The following is a 20,979-nucleotide window of genomic DNA, read 5'->3' on the forward strand; positions in this document are numbered from 1 at the left end:
GATTTTTGACCCTTCCTACATTTAGCACTTTCACCTCAAATTATCATTTGAAGAAGATTTCACCTTCACAATTTTTCTCTGTTTTTTTTCTTTCAAAAGTTGCATGAAATTAGGTCCTTGTGCAAAATGTGTTATTTATTATAGATGAAAAAATAAAGTTTTATATGCTTGTACATTTAAGAGGTAATTTTATAATGGACTTCAGCGTGTGGAACAGTGTTTTATTTATTTATTTGTTTGTTTGTTTGTTTGTTACATTTATATCCCACATTTTCCCACCTATTTGTAGGCTCAATGTGGCTTTTATAGTACCAGAGAGGTGTTACAGACTCTGGTGTAAACAAATACAAAGTGATGTTGTGGTAAGATAAAGTTCATGTGGCACAACGGAAGTGTTGTGTTATGTCCATTGTGTTCTTTAGTTTTGTTGTGTTGCAGAGATCATTCATTTATGTTGGATCGGTAGGGTATGCCTTTTTAAACAGGTTAGTTTTTAGTGTTTTCCAGAAGTTTAGGTGGTTGTTCATAGTTTTCAAGGCTTTTGGTAATGCGTTCCACAGTTGTGTGCTTATGTAGGAAAAACTGGACGCTTAAGTTGATTTGTATTTGAGTCCTGTGCAGCTTGGGTAGTGCAGATTTAGGTACGTTCGTGTTGATTCGGATGTGTTTCTAGTTGGTAGGTCGATCAAGTCTGTAATGTATCCCGGAGCTTCACCGTAGATAATTTTGTGAACCGGAGTGCAGATTTTGAAAGCAATGCGTTCTTTGATTGGGAGCCAGTGTAGTTTTTCGCGAAGGGGTTTTGCACTTTCAAATCATGTTTTTCCGAAGATAAGCCTAGCTGCTGTGTTTTGAGCGGTCTGAAGTTTCTTTAAGGTTTGTTCTTTGCATCCCGCATAAATTCCATTGCAGTAGTCTACATGGCTTAGTACCATTGATTGTATCAGGTTGCGAAATGTTCCCCTCGGGAAGAATTGTTTCACGCGTTTGAGTTTCCACATTGAGTGGTACATTTTCTTTGTTGTGGATGTCACTTGGCTCTCTAGTGTTAAGTTGCAGTCCATTGTAACGCCAAGGATTGTCAGGCTGTCTGAGATAGGGTGTAATCTGGGGTGCTGATAATTGTGGGGTTATCCGCGCTGTGAAGGGATGAGAGGTTGAGACAGTGTGTTTTTTCTTTGTTTAGTTTTAGTTGAAATGCATTTGCCCAAGAGTCCATGATGTTCAAGCTGATCTTGATTTCGTTGGTGATGTCTGTCAGTTTAGATTTGTAAGGAATGAATATTGTGACATCGTCTGCATAGATGAAAGGGTTAAGGCCTTGGTTGGATAAGGACTTGGCTAGTGGGGTCATCATTAGGTTGAAGAGGATTGGTGATAGCAGTGATCCTTGTGGTACTCCGCAGTCTGCTTTCCACTTTCCAAGGTTTTAGCTGCTCAAGTGGATACAGAGAAGTCATTAACTGCGATTATGGGATATACGCGTGGACATTTTTTGAGGAGGGCAGGCTGAGTGGGGACAGGATTGGCACTTGTGCATGTATTGTCACATACACACACATATAGAGCTAGTGCAAGGGTGGTGGGCACCTAGGTGAATCGTCAGCCTACCCCCCCCCCCCCCCCCAATTAACTGTCAGGTCCTCAGCCTGCAGCCTCCACTCCAAAGATTTTGATAAATTCAACAATCATGACCACCACACAAACATCCTATAAAAATGCAAATTAAAGTGATTGTTTAAGTTTGCGTGACTGTCAGAATCTATTGTTTTGCTTTGACTGCTGCTGCTGTTTTTGGCTGCCCCCAAGAAGTTACTGATCTAGGCGACTGCCTAGGTTGCATAATGGCCGGCCCTGCACCCATAGCTGCTCCTGCCTTAGACTACCTGTAGATGTGTGTTATTGCTTTCACTGTGATAATTTTACAGACATATATGTTACCTTTCTAAAATAATCACCAGAAAAGACAATCCCGAGAGCCTGTCTCAATGGGCCATATTAACCGCAGGCTGGGACAACTTGCCAGGGCGAGCTCATTGGTTGGCAGTCCAGGAAGCGAGTTGCTTATAGGTTCCGGGCAGAAGCAATTGGTCACTGTGGAGTAGAGACAGATGCCTGCGAGCCTTTTGGCTGGGTGATTAGGCAGGCACAGGAGGGAGATGGCTCACATGTTGTCTCAGAAAAGCAAGCTCCCTCCGAGGATCAGTGCGTTTCCTGTTTCTCAGAGGCAGCTTCAATGGTGGACTGAGGCTGCAGGGGAGGAATCTGGGGGGAGGGGGTGGAGTCCTGAGCAGGTGGGTACCTTCTTGGGCAGGCAAGAACTCCTTCCCTCCTCTACGGTTCCAGGTCTGCTGCACTGCTCTCTCCCTCCTCCTGCTGTTTTCTGCCATATCCTTCTGTGAAATTGGAGGCAGTTGTTTCTTCAGCAGTATCAGGTGTGGGGCCTGTCTCCTTCACTTGCTGGGATTGATTCCCACTCTTAGAAAAGGGGAGGGGATCTTTCAAGTGCTCTCTAGTCATGCTAATTTGCCTGGAAGTGCTATGCAGTAGTAAGTCCTGGGTCAGGACTGTTTGTTTCTAGTTAATCAGGATTGCCTGTTGCTGATGATTGGAAGGGAGATCCTGTAAAAAATGCCTTATTGCAAGTAAATAAGGAGCCCTAGTGCTTTGGGTGCGCCCCCTGTGGGTTGGGGTCCTTTCTTGTGGGGACTATGGCAGACTTGTTTGTGGCCCTGTAGGCAGCCACTGCCACTACCCCTGCCCAGATGGTTCGCACCCCCCCCCCTTTTGCATTTCGATGGTGGCTCTCTCTGGGTACACTAGTGGGGATTGGGGTATCCCCTGGGGCAAGGGTGGGGGCAGGAGTTGCTGCTGTCCCCTTTTTGTCTTTTCAGGTGCAGGAAACGGGAGCAGGTGAGGGCGCTGCCTGACGCAAATTGAGGAGCACCCCGTCAGCCGGAGGAGGGGACCCTGGACCATTGACGACCCATGTCAGGGGTCTGGCTAGCGCAGGACAGGCTCAAGAAGTAACCCTTACGGTGATGGTGACAGTAGTGCATCCTGGGAGGTCTGCTGGAGTCGGCCCCGCTGCAGCCCAGGAATGTCAATGGCAGGTGCTGGAACTTCAGGCGCTGGTAATGAAAAAATCTCCTATGCAGGAGCAGGATGCTAGGTAAAAATGAGGAGGAAGGGAAGGAGGCATAGGGATTCTTCCTCCTAGCTCTTTCTCCTCCTCTTTGACTTCTTCCTTCTCTTCCTGTCCTCGGGGGTCTTGTCCACACCTTCGGGGACTGTGCAGCTAGAGAGGGATTTGGCTACCAGCCAGCTCATGTCGTGGCCCTTTCTGAATCATGGGCGCAGGTCCAAAGCTTGGGACATAACATGCTAGGATCAGAGGGCATCCATGTATTCACGTGTTTCGGGTATTGGGCTGAGCAGCCAGCTGAGGGTGTACAGGCCCCCCGGGACTTTGGCGGCTAGAGCTATCGTATCTGGGTGTGGTACATGATTTACAAATCCTTCTCGGTAGGTGCGGGGTTTTAGGCTCAGGTAGTGGGGGAAAGGAAATGGGTTTTTCTGTGGCGGTATCTTGTTGTCCTCTCGGATGGGCTAGAGGCTCACCTGCTTTGGTGGCCCCCTCTTAATTGTGGGAGCAGGTTGTCGGCGATTGCTGCTGGAAGTTCGGAGGAGGGTATTATGGATGTACTTCAGTTGTGGGGGGTGGGGGCGAGCGCATGGGAAAGGGAAGGATAAGCTGCCAGGGGTGACGGGCAGCTTATCCTTCCATTTCCCTTAGCCGCGCTCTTGCGGGATACTGGCTGGCTCCATGACCTTGTTCACCTATTTTGGTGGGTGAGTTGCGGCAGGCATTCCCATGGAACTTGGTTTGGTGGCGTACGATTCTGGTGATTGTACGAGTATCCGGTACACCAGAGTGGTTACGATACTTGGCAGAAGTGGGCAGTGACTCAGCCTTTCAGTTGTTGGCTGTGCGCCCATCATCCTTCCCATCCTTGGGATTATGGGTTGGGGGGGGGGGGGGCTTTTATCTGTCGAGTGTCTACCGTTGGGTGGTTCACTGTCCTGTGCCACCTGTGAACAGTTCAGCTCCTTTCTGCCCGGGGGGGGGGGTCGGGCGTAGCCGGTTCGACTCACCCTTTTTGGGGGGCTTTCACTTCATGGGCATGTTTGTGAGTGCTGCCTTCGCCATCGTGCTGGGAGTTCCAGGAGGTAGCCGGGGGGGGGGGGGGGGCATTCGCTTGGGCACAGTTCAGGTTGTAGGACCTGTTTTGGTACCACTTTGGCTGTGCATTGAATTGAATCCCAATCCCCCATCATGTCCTCCATCATGTCCTCCGAGTCTGTTGACGAGGCTGTCTCCGCTTACAATGCCACTCTCTCCTCTGCTCTGGACACCCTTGCACCATCCACCTCCCGTCCCACAAGGCGTACTAATCCCCAGCCCTGGCTGACCCCTTGCATCCGTTACCTTCGCTCCTGCGCCCGATCTGCTGAACGCCTCTGGAGGAAATCTCGCACCCATTCAGATTTCCTTCACTACAAATTCATGCTATCCTCCTTCCAGTCCTCACTATTCCTTGCCAAACAGGACTATTACACCCAACTGACTAATTCTCTCAGCTCTAACCCTCGTCGTCTCTTCGCCACCCTTAACTCCCTCCTCAAAGTGCCCTCCGCTCCCACCCCCCCGTCACTCTCTCCTCAATCACTGGCTGACTACTTCCGCGACAAGGTGCAAAAGATCAACCTTGAGTTCACTACCAAGCCACCTCCTCCTCTTCACCCTTCAACCCTCTCCCTCAACCAACCAACCCAGACCTCTTTCTCCTCCTTTCCTGATATCTCCGAGGAGGAAACCGCCCGCCTTCTTTCCTCCTCAAAATGCACCACTTGTTCCTCTGATCCATCCCCACCAACTTACTTAACACCATCTCTCCTACTATCACCCCCTCCATCTGTCATATCCTCAACCTCTCTCTCTCCACTGCAACTGTCCCCGACACCTTCAAGCATGCTGTAGTCACGCCACTCCTCAAAAAAACCATCACTAGACCCTACCTGTCCCTCCAACTACCGCCCCATCTCCCTCCTACCCTTCCTCTCCAAGACACTTGAGCGCGCAGTCCACAGCCGCTGCCTTGATTTTCTCTCCTCTCATGCCATCCTTGATCCGCTTCAATCCGGTTTTCGCCCTCTTCACTCGACAGAAACAGCACTTTCTAAAGTCTGTAATGACCTGTTCCTTGCCAAATCCAGAGGCCACTACTCCATCCTCATCCTCCTGGATCTATCCGCTGCTTTTGACACTGTCAATCATGACTTACTTCTTGCCACACTGTCCTCATTTGGGTTCCAGGGCTCTGTCCTCTCCTGGTTCTCCTCCTATCTCTCCCACCGCACCTTCAAAGTTCACTCTCATGGATCTTCCTCCACCCCCATCCCCTTATCTGTTGGTGTTCCCCAGGGATCGGTCCTTGGACCCCTTCTCTTCTCAATCTACACCTCTTCCCTGGGCTCCCTGATCTCATCTCATGGTTTCCAGTATCATCTCTATGCTGATGACACCCAACTGTATCTCTCCACACCAGACATCACCGCGGAGACCCAGGCAAAGGTATCGGCCTGCTTATCCGACATTGCTGCCTGGATGTCCAACCGCCACCTGAAACTGAACATGTCCAAGACCGAGCTTATCGTCTTTCCACCAAAACCCACTTCTCCTCTTCCTCCACTTTCTATCTCAGTTGATAACACCCTCATCCTCCCCGTCTCATCTGCCCGCAACCTCGGAGTCATCTTTGACTCCTCTCTTTCCTTCTCTGCGCATATCCAGCAGATAGCCAAGACCTGTCGCTTCTTCCTCTTTAACATCAGCAAAATTCGCCCTTTCCTCTCTGAACACACCACCCGAACTCTCGTCCACGCTCTCATTACCTCTCGCCTGGACTACTGCAACTTACTCCTCACCGGCCTCCCACTTAGCCATCTATCCCCCCTTCAGTCTGTTCAGAACTCTGCTGCACGTCTCATATTCCGCCAGAACCGCTATACTCATATCACCCCTCTCCTCAGGTCACTTCACTGGCTTCCGATCAGATACCGCATTCAATTCAAGCTTCTCCTTCTTACCTACAAATGCACTCAGTCTGCTGCCCCTCACTACCTCTCTACCCTCATCTCCCCTTACGTTCCCGCCCGTAACCTCCGTTCACAGGATAAATCCCTCCTCTCAGTACCCTTCTCCACCACCGCCAACTCCAGGCTCCGCTCATTCTGCCTCGCCTCACCCTATGCTTGGAACAACCTTCCTGAACCCTTACGCCAAGCCCCCTCCCTGCCCATCTTCAAGTCTTTGCTTAAAGCCCACCTCTTCAATGCTGCGTTCGGCACCTAACCCTTACCGTTCAGTGAATCCAGACTGCCCAATTTGACTGCCCCGATCGGACCGACCGTTCACTTGTCTATTAGATTGTAAGCTCTTTGAGCAGGGACTGTCTCTCTTTGTTAAATTGTACAGCGCTGCGTAACCCTAGTAGCGCTCTAGAAATGTTAAGTAGTAGTAGTAGTAGTAGGTTGCTTAGAGCCATGTTTGAGTGGTCGGTGTGCAATAGTGTGTCTGCGGAATTGGAGGGGCCCTATTGTGTATGGTTCAGTGGCTCTCGGCTGGTCTTAATCGTGCCGGCTATGTCATTCCGATGGGCCTTGCCTTGTCCCGATGCTTAGTCTCTATCGCAGGTCGGTCTGCTGGTGTTCCGATGACTCTTTGCCTGTGGCAGAGTTTTGGGGGTGTTTTTGTGCTTTCATCACATTGATTTTTCAGAGCACTGAGTGTCTGTGGTAGCCCTGGAGATGTTTTTACAGGTGCGGTGGGGCAACTGGGAGTTCAGTGTTTCATGTACCGGCTTTTGGTGTGTGGCACCATGGCCTGAGTTTGGATGTTCTTTGGCTTTTCGCAGTACATCGCTTCTGGGACCTGCATCCTTTGGTCATTCTGGGGAGACGCAGTCCGCTAGGTCATGTCACAGGAATATTCTGGTGTGGTACAACAGTTGGGGTCTGTGGGGCGTGGCTGGTGCTGCTTGTATGGTTGTTGGTGGCACGGGCAGTGGCACTCAAAGAGCGGTGGGCCAGTGCTATGTGCGGTTTCTCCTTTCAGTCGACTTTAGTTGGGGTCAGCTGCTATCAGATTTCCTTGTCTGCAGCATGCGGAGGGACAAGGTTGGTCTGCTTCTCGCGGGGTCTAGAGGGTCATCCCCTCTCGATATATATTCAGTTTTGTATAGGGGCCATGATGTGAAATGCTCTACTTCTGGGATCAGTTTGTTCAATGCAGTGTTGGTATTGCTTTTCTTTGGCGCCCTCAGTGTGAGAGGGCTGGGGGTCTGAACGATTCTGATCATGATGGGAGAATATGATCATGCAGGGCATAGTTCTGGGATTTGCTTTCCTCGTCCGGCGACCGACCGGACAGGTATGAGGAACGCAGGGGTTCAGTGGTCAGCAAAATAATGACTGCTGCCAGCTGAATATTGGACCCATAATTCTAGTATTCCAACTATGGAATTAGTTATTTTGGGTTGGCTTAGTTTTTGTCTTTGCCTTGTGTGTATGGATCCATTGCCCCTTTTCTGCTGCCACTGCAAGCAGGGTAGGCAGCAGTCAGGCAGCTGGAGATGGATGCTGTTAGGGCAGCCAGTTGTAGGCAGCACAAGAAAAGGGGTGTAAAAGGGACAGCAAAAGCGAATGGCTGTAAGGCAGAGAAAAGAGCCCGAAATAAAGGGCATAAAGAGGCATGAATCAGAGATCAAAGGGCATCGATTAATAACCAGCACTTAGGTGTTGTCTGTGTAGGAGGTGACATATTCAGCCAGCTCACTTTCTGCAGTGATGTCTTGTCAAAGGTTGCCAAAGCCTGCCACTCTTCCTGTAACAGCAACTCATGCTGTTGTGCACGTTGGGACCTGCTACTGTCTTTGGCTTTGACTGGGTGATGCATGTCACGCCATTTCTTTTTCCAGTCCTCTGCATCACTGTTATTGTGGAAGGCGCTGGGCACCCTGATCTTCTGCTTCATGTACTCTTGAATCTTCAGGCCAGTCGGGCTGAACAGAGTGCTTTTAAATGTGTGTGCATGCGGGCGGTTATTTGAGCCTTTGGGGCTGTCAGGATCTGGGTTTTTTTTTTTGCTTTGAATACAGCCGCTTTCGTACTGCCTTTGACAACCACCTAGTTATAAGCAGTGCACATTTTCTAGTGAAAAAGGTGCCGGTACTCAAATGCTAGGCCACCCTTCAGGGGTGGGGGTAATCACTGAGGGACCCTCCCCACAATAGCCAGGCCCCCTGCAACCAGTCACAGAACCTATGACAAGGCAGAATTGGTGTGTTGAGCCTGAGCTCTTTCATTAAAACTTGGGGACCATGGGTCAATTTTAACAGCCAATGGAAAAGGTGCCGGTACTCAGTACCCCCAAGTACCCCCTCAAAAAAAGCCCTGGTTATAAGCCAGCCCTGGGTTCTCACACTGGAAAACATTAAGCCACTCTTTTTCACATTAGAAATAGCCACAAGATATAATAACTATAAGAAGTTTATTTCAGTGTCATATGTAAGGTCTCAGGGATATGTTTGCCAAAAATGCTTTTAAATGAAAATTATGCCCAGGATGAAATGCAGTACTTGTTTTACTGTACAATACAGGGCTAAATTTAAAACTCTATGTCTGATTTTCAAGGCCCTGAAAGGAAATGGCCCCGAGGGAGTATCTGAAGAATAGGATGATCCTCCACACACTGCCAAGGACACTAAGGTCCTCCCAAGGACTTTCACTAACTACACCCTCTCCAAAAGACATTACACGATGTGTAACCCGCAAGCGAGCCTTCTCTGGAGTAGATCCCACACTGTGAAATGCATTGCCTGAAAGGCTACTATAGAGGGTGGAGCCATAGATAGTGACCATGCCCTTAAGGTTGGCTCCGTATGAGTACTGGTACTTTTTTTCTTACAAAAAAAGGTTAGGCACTGTGCTAGTACTTTACATGCACACATGCGTAGATAAGTGCTAGCAGTCTGTATTTTTGTGTGTAATGTGTGTAAATAAGGACACCTAGGATATACATTTGACCTTGTACATTATAGAATATCATTGTTATGGTCATCTACTACCTGTGACAGGGAAGAGTTATGTCTGTCTCTAGTGGAGTGTTTGATTACCTTTCCTGTTAAAACTTTGTAGTTCTTTTTCTATGCTTTTATTTTTATTTTATTGTGAACTGCCTTGCTCTGTTTGTCAGTTAAAGTCGGTATATCAGGTTACAAATCAAATACATTAGACAGATTTTTTTCAATATCTTTACTAGAGTCCTTCCTTGATCTGACCAAATGCTAGTGACCATCTTTTTCACCCTCGAGGACCATACTGCCTTATTCGTATTGCCTGAGAAATCTGAAAGATCTACAGCCTGAACTGTTTGTTGCAGAATGTTCATATCCTGGTGATTTCCATTATAGTCACTCTCTGAACAGTCTTTGAATTGGAATTTGTTGCTTTCCTGTTCCCTATACACTTTGGCACCTTTAAGGAACCATACCTATCCTGCCAGGTATAATCACCCATGGTACCATACAGGCTTGAGACTCTTTAGAAGGCAAGCAAAGAAGCCTTCTTTATCTGTTCTTACGTCTCTTCTCAAATTGCTAAAGCCCTCCCCATTTAAAGAATATGGACCAGGTACCTTCAGCTGATTGGAAGGCCTTCCAGTCTTCTTTTTTTGCTACTACAGTTTCTGGGTTACAGAAATATTTTCCAAAATTCCTGTAATATAATCCATTTGACAATATTGATGAGGAGCTGGGACTTCACAGTAGTCTGTCTGCTGACCCTGATAAACAACAAATGTCCTTTGGAATACCCTAAAATACTGAACTAGTGTTATCTACCATCTGATCAGAAGATTAGTGTGAACTAACTTCCCCATTAGTCAAAATTTAATCCAGTGATTTCCTTTACTTTAGAGAACCTTTTTCTCCCAAACTAATCCAACAACCTCTATCCTAGACCCTATACCTTCCAAGCTGTCGAAAAATCCTTTTGTTCTTTCTGTGCTTAATTCAAACCTCCTAACAGGAGAAGTACCTTTGCTCTGGAAGATGATAGTAATTAGACCTATTTTGAAAAATGAAAATTTAGATACACATGTAATTGGCAGACAATGAGGTTAACACCCAGGAAATTCCTCCCCTTCTGGTTCTTAGGTTTGGGAATTTCCTGTGTGTCATGAGCCTCCAGTGATGGCTATAGTTTCTGGGGAGAAGGTGCCAGAAGGAGGAGCTTCAACTCAGCCTGGCATAAAGGGGTGGGGCGAGCAGCAGATAAAGAAAAGGGAGTGAAAGGGTCTTTGATTACCCAACTTCCTGCCAAGACCCTAGAGAGCCAAGGAAGTCCCAGAACTCAAGAACTGAATCAGAAGAGAGATGGTAGCCACCTTCTGCCTCAGAGCAGAAGCAAGAATCAGTAACTCGCCTCACAAGAAGGGAAGGGAGAGACTATGAAGTAAGGCCAGAGGGGAAGACACCTGGGAGGGGGGGGGGGGGGGGGAAGAGCAGGAGACTGGAGTATGGTGAGTGGAGGGGTCAGAAATGATCCCATCTGAGAGGAACAGTTGTGCAGCATACAAGTGGAAGGTCCTGATCTCAGATTACCGAGGGTCTTTGAGGTCTGGGATGGGACCATAAAGAAAGTTGGGGAAGACATTAAGTGTGAAGACAGAATGTGATTTAAAACAGAAAAAAACCCTGTAAATAATACACAAAGTTGTCCTTTTCTGAGCGTCCATGGACATTTGCAACCACATTGAACTGTTCAGTAAAAGTTCATTGGATTAATACTTTTGAGTGTGGAATTGATTACTTATTCTGGTAGACATTATCTGGCAGGCGAGTGCCCCTTCAGTCTACCGAAAAGACTACTCCAGCCTCAGATGCGTCCGGAACTATAATGGAATTATGACCCCGGCCACCTTATTGCTCAATTGGGCCACAAGGTAAGGCCCAGATTGAGTTTTCCTCAGGGCTGGGGTTACACAGGTGTGATAACGTGAGCACTCATGAGGCATGGGCCTTCCATAGATGTAGCCAAGCCACAGTGAAAAGTAAAATAAAACTCTTTTGAGTTGTGCATTAAACCTTATATTCTATATATGGCACCCAATGTTGATATTTGGGCATCAAACCAAGATGTGGGCCCAATAAAATATGCAAAGGAGCTAATTTGTGCCAACAATTGGGTGCTAATTGGCACCAATGTGGAAATGAGTGCACACTTTGCTACTAGATATTCTATAACAATGTGCAACCAAATACAGTAGTGTAGAACCCAAAAGGGGGCATGGTGATGGGAAGTGCACAGGTGGATCAGGGAGGGTTTCTAAAATTTGTGCACAGTGTTATAGAATACTGGGGGTGTGTGCCCAAATTGAGTGCTGGGAACCTCACCTGGTTTCAGCAGAAATTTGTCCTAGCGCCTAAATTTCTATTACTACTGCAGGAATAATGTATTTCTGGATTAGTGCTTCCCTGGTTTCAGTCTTTTTGAGTAGAGAGATGTGGTAGCCATGTTAGTCCACTTTTGAAGGTAATCAATAGAAATAAAAGAAAATAAAACATAAGATGATACCTTTTATATTGGACAAACAATACATTTTTTGATTAGCTTTCAAAGGTAACCCTTCTTCATCAGATCAGAAATAAGCAAATGTTGATAAACAACAATAGGACAAAGCCAAAATGGATTTAGACAAGGGAAAAGTTGCCTCCCCATCTGCTACATTTCTTTGAAAGAGTGAATAAATATGTTTATTTATTTATTTGGATTTATTTACCGCCTTTTTGAAGGAATTCACTCAAGGTGGTGTACAGTAAGAGTAGATCAAACATGAACAGGAGGCAATTAGAGCAGTAAAAATATTCGAACAATACAAAGTATGGCATGGTATACTACTTGCAATGACAACACAATATGTACTAGACCATTATAATTGGTAGTGAAGGGCAAGGCAAAGTTGTAACATATAGATGAGAAAGAAAGTAGGAAGAATTAGAAAGTAAGGTGATTGATTTGAAGAAAGTTGCACGTGAAGTCAGAGAGATGGTTAAATATTATCTCAGCTAGGGTAAGAGTGGATAAACATGTTCCGCTGCAGTATGTGCAGCCTGAGTCAATCCTTGAGTGTGTGAGTGAGACTAACAAGTTAGTTACTTCTTCCGTTAAAGGCTTGGTTGAAGAGCCAAGCTTTCACCTGCTTCCTGAAGTAGAGGTAGTCTTGTGTTAAGCGGAGCCTTTCAGGCAATGCATTCCAGAGTGTGGGGGGCTACTCCGGAGAAGGCTCGCTTGCGGGTATCACATCATGTAATGTCTTTTGGAGAGGGTGTAGTTAGTGAAAGTCCTTGGGAGGACCTTAGTGTCCTTGGCGGTGTGTGGAGGATCATCCTATTCTTCAGATACTCAGGGCCATTTCCTTTCAGGGCCTTGAAGATCAGACAGAGTTTTAAATTTAGCCTTGTCTTGTACTGGTAGCCAATGAAGTTTTTGCAAAAATGGTATGATGTGGTCACGTCGCTTCCAACCTTCTATGAGTCTTGCTGCTGCATTCTGAATCAAGTGGAGCTGGTGCAGGCCCTTTGTAGTCAGACCATTGTATAGTGCATTGCAGTAATCCAGTCTTGATGTTACCATGGAATGCACAACTGGGATAAGATTTACCTTCTCGATGTAAGGAGAGAGGCAGCGTAGCTGTCGCAAATAGTAGAAGCAGCTCTTGAAGGTTGATTGGATTTGGAGGATCATAGTAAGTGTTGAACCTAACTGTATTCCAAGGTTCCTGACTTGTGATTTGAGGGGGAGTTCATACTTCCCAAAAGGGATTTTGATGTTAGGTATGTATCCACTTGTGTTAGGGACCCAGAGAAGCTCGTTTTTACTTGGGTTCAGGCAAAGTTTGTTGTGTTTAGCCCATTCTTGAATTGATGTTAGACAAGTGATCAGATCATGTTGATAAAGGTGAGCCAGTTGATACTGACTGTACATCTGGATTTTCAGAAGGCATTTGATATAGTACCTCATGAATGACTCCTGAGGAAATTAAAAAGCCATGCGGTAGGAGGCAGTATCTTATTGTGGATTAAGAACTGGTTAAATGATAGAAAACAGAGAAGGGTTAATTTTCTCAGCGGAAAAGGATAAATACTAGGGTTCTTCATGGATCTATGCTAGGACTGCTGGAAACGGGAATAATGAATGAGGTGATCAAATTTGCTGACTACACAAAGTTATTCAAAGTTATTAAATCACAAGAGGATTGTGAGAAATTGCAGGAGGACTTTATGACTGAGCATTCAAATGGTTTAAGACATTTAATGTGAGCAAGTGTTAAGTGATGCACCAGGGAAGAGGAACCTAAACTATAGCTGCATGATGCAATGTTCCACATTGGGAGTCACCGCCCAGGGAAAAGAATCTAGGTGTCATTATTGATGATTAATTTTCTGCTCTGCAGCAGTGGCAAAGAATGCAAATAGAATGTTAAGAATTATGAGGAAAGGCATGGAGGACAAAACAAAAAATATTATTTTGCCTTTGTATTGTTCCATGGTGCAACTGCACCTTGAATATTGTGTGCAAATTTGGGCACCACATCTCAAAAAACATATAACAGAATTAGAAAAGGTACAGAGAAAAGTGACCAAAATAATAAGGGGATGGATGACATCCCTATGAGGAAAGGTAAAGAGGATAGGGCTTTTCAGTTTGGAGAAGAGACGAATGAGAGGAGATATGATGTGGAGTGGAACAGGTAGATGTGAATCGTTTACTCTTTCCAAAAGTACAAGGACTAGGGCAAGCAATGAAGCTACTAAATAGTACATTTAAAACAAATCCAAGAACATATTTCTTTACTCAATGTGTAATTAAGCTCTGGAATTCATTGCCAGAGAATGTATTAAAATTGATTAGCATAGCAGGGTTTAAAAAAAGGTTTGGCCAAGTTCTTAAAAGAAAAGCCCGTAGACTTGGGAAAATCCACGCTTATTCTGGAAAAACAGCATGAAATTTATTTTACTCTTTTGGGGTCTCACCAGGTACTTGTTACCTGGATTGGCCACTACAGGAAGCAAGATACTGAGCTTGATGGACCTTCGGTCTGTCCCAGTATGACGATACTTATGGACTTATCTTCCAAATAGACAATATAAATAAGCTGAGTGACTTCAGTATGGGCCCCAAATTATTTATTTATTTATTTTTATTTATTGTATTTGTATCCCACATTATCCCACCTCTTTGCAGGCTCAATGTGGCTTACAATATATCATGGGTAGTGGAAATGATAGGAGAATTGACATTTAGTGTTACAGAAGTGTTTTGAGTTGCGTGGTAATGGAAATCATGATAGTAATATGATATAGGCATTCTTAACATGGCTAGATATGTGTGGGGGTTTCACATGTATTGGTCTTTGTGGTATATTTTGTCGAAGAGATGGGTCTTCAGCAGTTTGCAGAAGTTGGTCAGTTCATAGGTCGCTTTTAGGTTACGTGGCAGAGCGTTCCAGAATTGCGTGCTCATATAGGAAAAGGTTGATGCATGCATTTGTTTATATTTTAGGCCTTTGCAGTTGGGGAAATGAAGATTAAGGAATGTGCGAGATGATCTTTTAGCATTCCTGGGTGGTAGGTCTATCAGGTCAGACATGTAGGCTGGGGCCTCGCTGTGGATGATTTTATGTACTAGGGTACATACTTTCAATGTGATGCGTTCTTTGAGTGGTAACCAGTGTAGTTTCTCTTGTAGGGGCTTTGACTGACTAGGTTAGAAACTGGTCGAGTGGAAGGCAATAAATGAGTTTACTCTGAGGGTAAAGGTTTTACCAATAATGTGCCATAGGAATTGGTCCTTGGTTGGATTCTTTTTATTATTTTTGTAAGAGATATTACGGAAGGGGTGTCTGGTAAGTTTTGCCTCTGAAATAGGGTACTACTACTACTTAACATTTCTAAAGCGCTACTAGGGTTACACAGCACTGTACAGTTTAACATAGAAGGACAGTCCCTGCTCAAGGAGCTTACAATCTAAAGGACAAATGTACAGTCAGTCAAATAGGGCAGTCAAATTGGGGCAGTCTAGATTTCCTGAATAGGTATAAAGGTTAGGTGCCGAAAGCAACATTGAAGAAGTGGGCTTTGAGCAAGGATTTGAAGATGGGTAGGGAGGGGGCTTGGCGTAAGGGCTCAGGAAGTTTATTCCAAGCATAGGGTGAGGTGAGGCAGAAAGGGCGGAGCCTGGAGTTGGTGGTGGTGGAGAAGGGTACTGAGAGGAGAGATTTGTCCTGTGAGCAGAGGTTTCGGGTGGGAACGTAAGGGGAGATGAGGGTAGAGAGGTAATGAGGGGCTGCAGACTGAGTGCATTTGTAGGTAAGAAGGAGAAGCTTAAACTGTATGTGGTATCTGATCGGAAGCCAGTGAAGTGACCTGAGGAGAGGGGCGATATGAGCATATCGGTCCAGGCGGAATATAAGATGTGCAGCAGAGTTCTGAACGGATTGAAGAGGGGATAGATGGTTAAGTGGGAGGCCAGTGAGGAGTAGGTTGCAGTAGTCAAGGCGAGAGGTAATGATTGAGTGGATGAGAGTTCGGGTGGTGTGCTCAGAGAGGAAAGGGCGAATTTTGCTGATGTTAAAGAGAAAGAAGCGACAAGTCTTGGCAATCTGCTGGATATGCGCAGAGAAGAGAGGGAGGAATCGAAGATGACTCCGAGGTTGCGGGCAGATGAGACGGGGAGGATGAGGGTGTTATCGACTGAGATAGAGAGTGGAGAAAGAGGAGAAGTGGGTTTTGGTGGAAAGACGATAAGCTCGGTCTTGGCCATGTTCAGTTTCAGGTGGTGGTTGGACATCCAGGCAGCAATGTCGGATAAGCAGGCCGATACTTTGGCCTGGGTCTCCGCAGTGATGTCTGGTGTGGAGAGATACAGCTGGGTGTCAGCAGCATAAAGATGATACTGGAAACCATGAGATGAGATCAATGAGCCCAGGGAAGAGGTGTAGATTGAGAAAAGAAGGGGTCCAAGGACAGATCCCTGGGGAACTCCAACAGACAGTGGGATGGGGGTAGATACCCTGGATGGTGTGGATAACATGAGTAAGGATTGAAAATGATCTAGAATTTGTCAGCAACAATTTAATGCTAAAAAATGAAAGGTCACTTTATTTGGACTGCAAAAAAAAAAAACAACAACAACTTAAGAATACAGTATATGGGGTGAAGTACTTCTGTGCATGGTGTGTGGGTCTTGAGGTTGATTATATCTGATGATCTTAAGGTACCAATCAGGTAGAAAAGGCTACAGTAAAAGCTAGAAGGATTCTTGGGTGCATAGCAAGAGGAATGGCCAGCAGGAAAAAGGAGGTGATAATGCCTCTAAGTCTATCTAATGAAACTTCATTTGGAATCCTGAGTTTAATTCTGAGACCACACATTCAAAGAGATATAAACAGGATGGAATTGGTCCAGAGGTTCGCTATTAAAATGGTCAGTAGTCTTCGTCATAAAGAAAATGGGGACAGACAAATAACTCAATATGTATACTTTGGAAGAAAAGCAGTAGGGGGGGAGGGGGAGATATGATACAAATGTTTAAATACCTCCGTGGGGAAGCCACTGCTTCCCCTGGGATTGGTATCATGGAATGTTGCTACTATTTGGGTTTCTGCCAGGCACTTGTGACCTGGATTGGCCACTGTTGTTAACAGGATACTGGGCTGGATGGACCATTGGTCTGACCCAATATGGTTATTCTTATGTTCATGGCATAAATGCATAGGAGGTAAGTCTCTTTCAATTGAAAGGAAGCTCTGGAATAAGGGGACATAGGGTGAAGGTGAAAGGGGACAGACTCAATTGTAATCTAAGGAAATGTTTTTTTACCCGGAGTGATGGATGTGTGGAAAGCATGGGACAAGTACACAGGATCTGCATGGAGAGAAAGCAATTGTAGAACTTAGTAATTTGTATAGATATGGATAGACCATATGTTTTTTTTTAATCTGCTATCATTCTCTCTGTTTCTATAACTCTAGGGAAACACACCTCAAAAGTTACCTAGGATGAAGCAAGACATCATTAAAGTTCAAACTGATGAATTGCAACTTAGAATTTTAGCCAGTGGGGATGGATGGCGCCGGGACTCAAGGAGCAACAGAAAAGCATGTCCTTTCCTTGTTCACCATATCACATGACCCTTAAGAGTTTTTACAACTTCATTTGGTGAGGAGATTGACATATCTGCTCCCACCATTTAAAATAAGGTCTTTGATACAGGCATAGTTCTAACAGGAATTAAATACTGCAATTAGCTGACTCATCGATTAAGGTGTATAGTATTAACTCATTCAGAATGCTACTGCCCATGTAATTGCTAGCTGCCACTGTTAGAACACTAAAAGGTTTTCTTTGGTTAGCTGCTATTTTCCATATTAAATTTAAAATACTTATTTTAGTTTTTAATTCCATTCACAGACAATAGCTGCGATTTTCACAAAGAGCTTTTGGAGGATTGCATAAGTCGTGCTCTTTGCATTCCTCAAGGCAATCTCTTCTTGTTCTTTCAACCTTTAAATTAGCCTGGATGTCAGAGACTCCACAGACCTGTTTCCCTAGGCCTTAGAGAAGAATTATTTATCATTTTGTAAAAATGAAAAGGATTCCCATACAGGAAACTGTTGGCCTTTAGTGCAAGGACTATGATGGATAATTGATTCCTGTTAGGGTAGAGTTTTCATTGTTGATTTTTAAATTGATGACCTAATGATCAGGGGCTTTTACCATTGATTATTTTAGATTTGTGTTTGATATTTGTTTTGGGGGTGGTTTTTTTTTAGTGATGTACTTATTTTACACTGTAATAGCAGTTCACCACAGAGCACTTTTTTGGATTGGTAGAAGAAGAATGAATGAATAAATGTTGGTTTTCTTTAACCCTTCAGTCTATCTTTTGGGATAGACTAAGCACTTTGAGTTGGTTGGTTATTTTACCTTTTCACTAGAGGGATGTGGTTGCTTTATCTCCTTTTGTTGTTTCTGCTAAGGTGTATCATACTGTAGGAGCACTAACCATTTATTTATTTAGATCTTGCTCACACCTTTTTCAGTAGTAGCGCAAGATGAGTTATATTCAGGTACACTGGATATTTCTCTGTCCCAGGAGGACTCACAATCTAAGTTTGTACCTGAGGCAATGGAGGGTTAAGTGACTTGCCCAAGATCACAAGGAGCAGCAGTGGGGTTTGAACTGGCCACCTCTGGATTGCAAGACCAGTGCTCTAACCACTAGGCCACTCCTTTTCATCTGCTGGCTAGGGAACTGTGAAGGAGGTGAGTGTTGGGAATAATAAGCTAGCGGAATCTCTATATTGATTCCACTGATGAGCCAGACAAAAGACCACAAGGGGAAGAACTCTGGCTCAACACCTTAGTATAACTTGTAAGAGAAAAGAACTGATTAGGAGATCTGCTTACATACTGTAAAACCGATGCAAGTCTATTTGCTTTCCCAGTTACTGTCTAATCCTTAGGAAAAGATAATGCAGAAGATATAATTGTGCTACAGGCACTGCCATAAACATTCCCCTTCCCTTCCCTTCCTCCTCAGGCTTAGAATCTACTGTATAGAAAGAGAAAGTGGAGGATACAGAAGGCCAGTTTAAGGATTGGAGAGACTAGCCTAACTGTAAAATGCAGACTGTATAGCCTGGGAGACAAGGCCTATAAGTGCTATGAACTGCTTCTGTGCTTCAGTTTCAGGCAGAGCATTTTTAAAAATCTCCATCTTATGGGGAAACATATGGACAACATTTATTTTTAGGCTGTGATGTTGTATAGTAACAGAAAAAGAAGGCAGATAAAGACTAGCATGGGCCATCCAGTCTGCCTAGCAAGGTGGCTAGAGTTGAAGTCGATGATCTGTGCCTTTGTTTAGGATGGTACCTGCCATTCCATGCAGGTTATTCACTTCTATGTCATTTCTTTTGCTTTGATCCCATCATCTTGCTAGATAGGGATACTTTATGTTTACAAGAAGAGTGCTGGGCAGACTTCTATGGTCTGTGCCTTGAGAATGGCAAGGACAAATCAAACTCAGGTATACATATAAAGTATCACATATCATTTACAATGAGTTTATCTTGTTGGGCAGACTGGATGGACTGTATTCAGTGCTGATGAGTCAGAGAAACTGAATCAAATCTCTGTAAACCTGGATGATGTAATGAGGAAATTTGACAAATTGAAGCATAGCAAATCACCTGGACTGGATGGTATACATCCTAGAGTATTTACAGAAATGAAAAATGAACTTGCAGAACTATTGTTAGTAATATGTAATTTATCTTTAAAATCAAGCATGGTACTGAAAGATTGGAGGGTGGCCAGTGTATCACTGATTTTTTTTTAAAGTTTCTAGGAGTGAGCCAGGAAATTACAGACTGGTGAGCCTGAAGTTGGTGCCAGGCAAAATGGTAGAGACTATTATAAAGGACAAAATTAGAGAGCATATACATAAGCACGGATTAATGAGACAAAACCAACATGGATTTAATGAAGGGAAGCCACATTGAGCCTACAAAGAGGTGGGAAAATGTGGGATACAAATGCAATAAATAAATAAACCTTGCCTAACCTTGTTAAATCGCGACAGGATTGTGAAAAATTACAAGAGGACCTTACGAGACTGGGAGACTGGACGGCTAAATGGCAGATGACGTTTAATGTGAGCAAGTGCAAGGTGATGCATGTGGGGAAAAAAGAACCCGAATTATAGCTACGTCATGCAAGGTTTCACGTTAGGAGTTACGGACCAAGAAAGGGATCTGGGTGTCGTCGTCAATAATACGCTGAAACCTTCTGCTCAGTGTGCTGCTGCGGCTAGGAAAGTGAATAGAATGTTGGGTATTATTAGGAAAGGTATGGAAAACAGGTGTGAGGATGTTATAATGCCGTTGTATCGCTCCATGGTGTGACTGCACCTTGAGTATTGTGTTCAATTCTGGTCGCCGCATCTCAAGAAAGATATAGTAGAATTGGAAAAGGTGCAGAGAAGGGCGACTAAAATGATAGCGGGGATGGGACGACTTCCCTATGAAGAAAGATTAAGAAGGCTAGGGATATTCAGCTTGGAGAAGAGACAGCTGAGGGGAGACATGATAGAGGTATATAAAATAATGAGTGGAGTGGAACAGGTGGATGTGAAGCATCTGTTCACGCTTTCCAAAAATACTAGGACTAGGGGGCATGCGATGAAACTACAGTGTAGTAAATTTAAAGCAAATCGGAGAAAATCTTTCTTCACCCAACATATAACTAAACTCTGGAATTCGTTGCCGGAGAAAGTGGTGAAGGCGGTTAGCTTAGCAGAGTTTAAAAAGGGGTTGGACGGTTTCCTAAAGGACAAGTCCATAAACCGCTACTAAATGGACTTGGGAAAAATCCACAATTCTGGGAATAACATGTATAGAATGTTTGTACATTTGGGAAGCTTGCCAGGTGCCCTTGGCCTGGATTGGCCGCTGTCGTGGACAGGATGCTGGGCTCGATGGACCCTTGGTCTTTTCCCAGTATGGCATTACTTATGTACTTATGTACTTATCTACTACATTTCTTTGAAGGGGTGAACAAACATGTGGATAAAGGTGAGCCTGATGATATTGTGTATCTGGATTTTCAAAAGGCATTTGACAAAGTACCTCATGAAAGACTCCAGAGGAAATTGGAAAATCATGGGATAAGAGGTAATGTTCTATTGTGGATTAAATACTGGTTAAAAGATATAAAACAGAGTATGATTAAATGGTCAGTATTCTCAATGGAGAAGGGTTGATTGTGGGGTTCCGCAGGAGTCTGTGCTGGG

This window comes from Microcaecilia unicolor, chromosome 2 (assembly GCF_901765095.1).
Source record: "Microcaecilia unicolor chromosome 2, aMicUni1.1, whole genome shotgun sequence".
NCBI classification, from domain to species: Eukaryota; Metazoa; Chordata; class Amphibia; order Gymnophiona; family Siphonopidae; genus Microcaecilia; species Microcaecilia unicolor.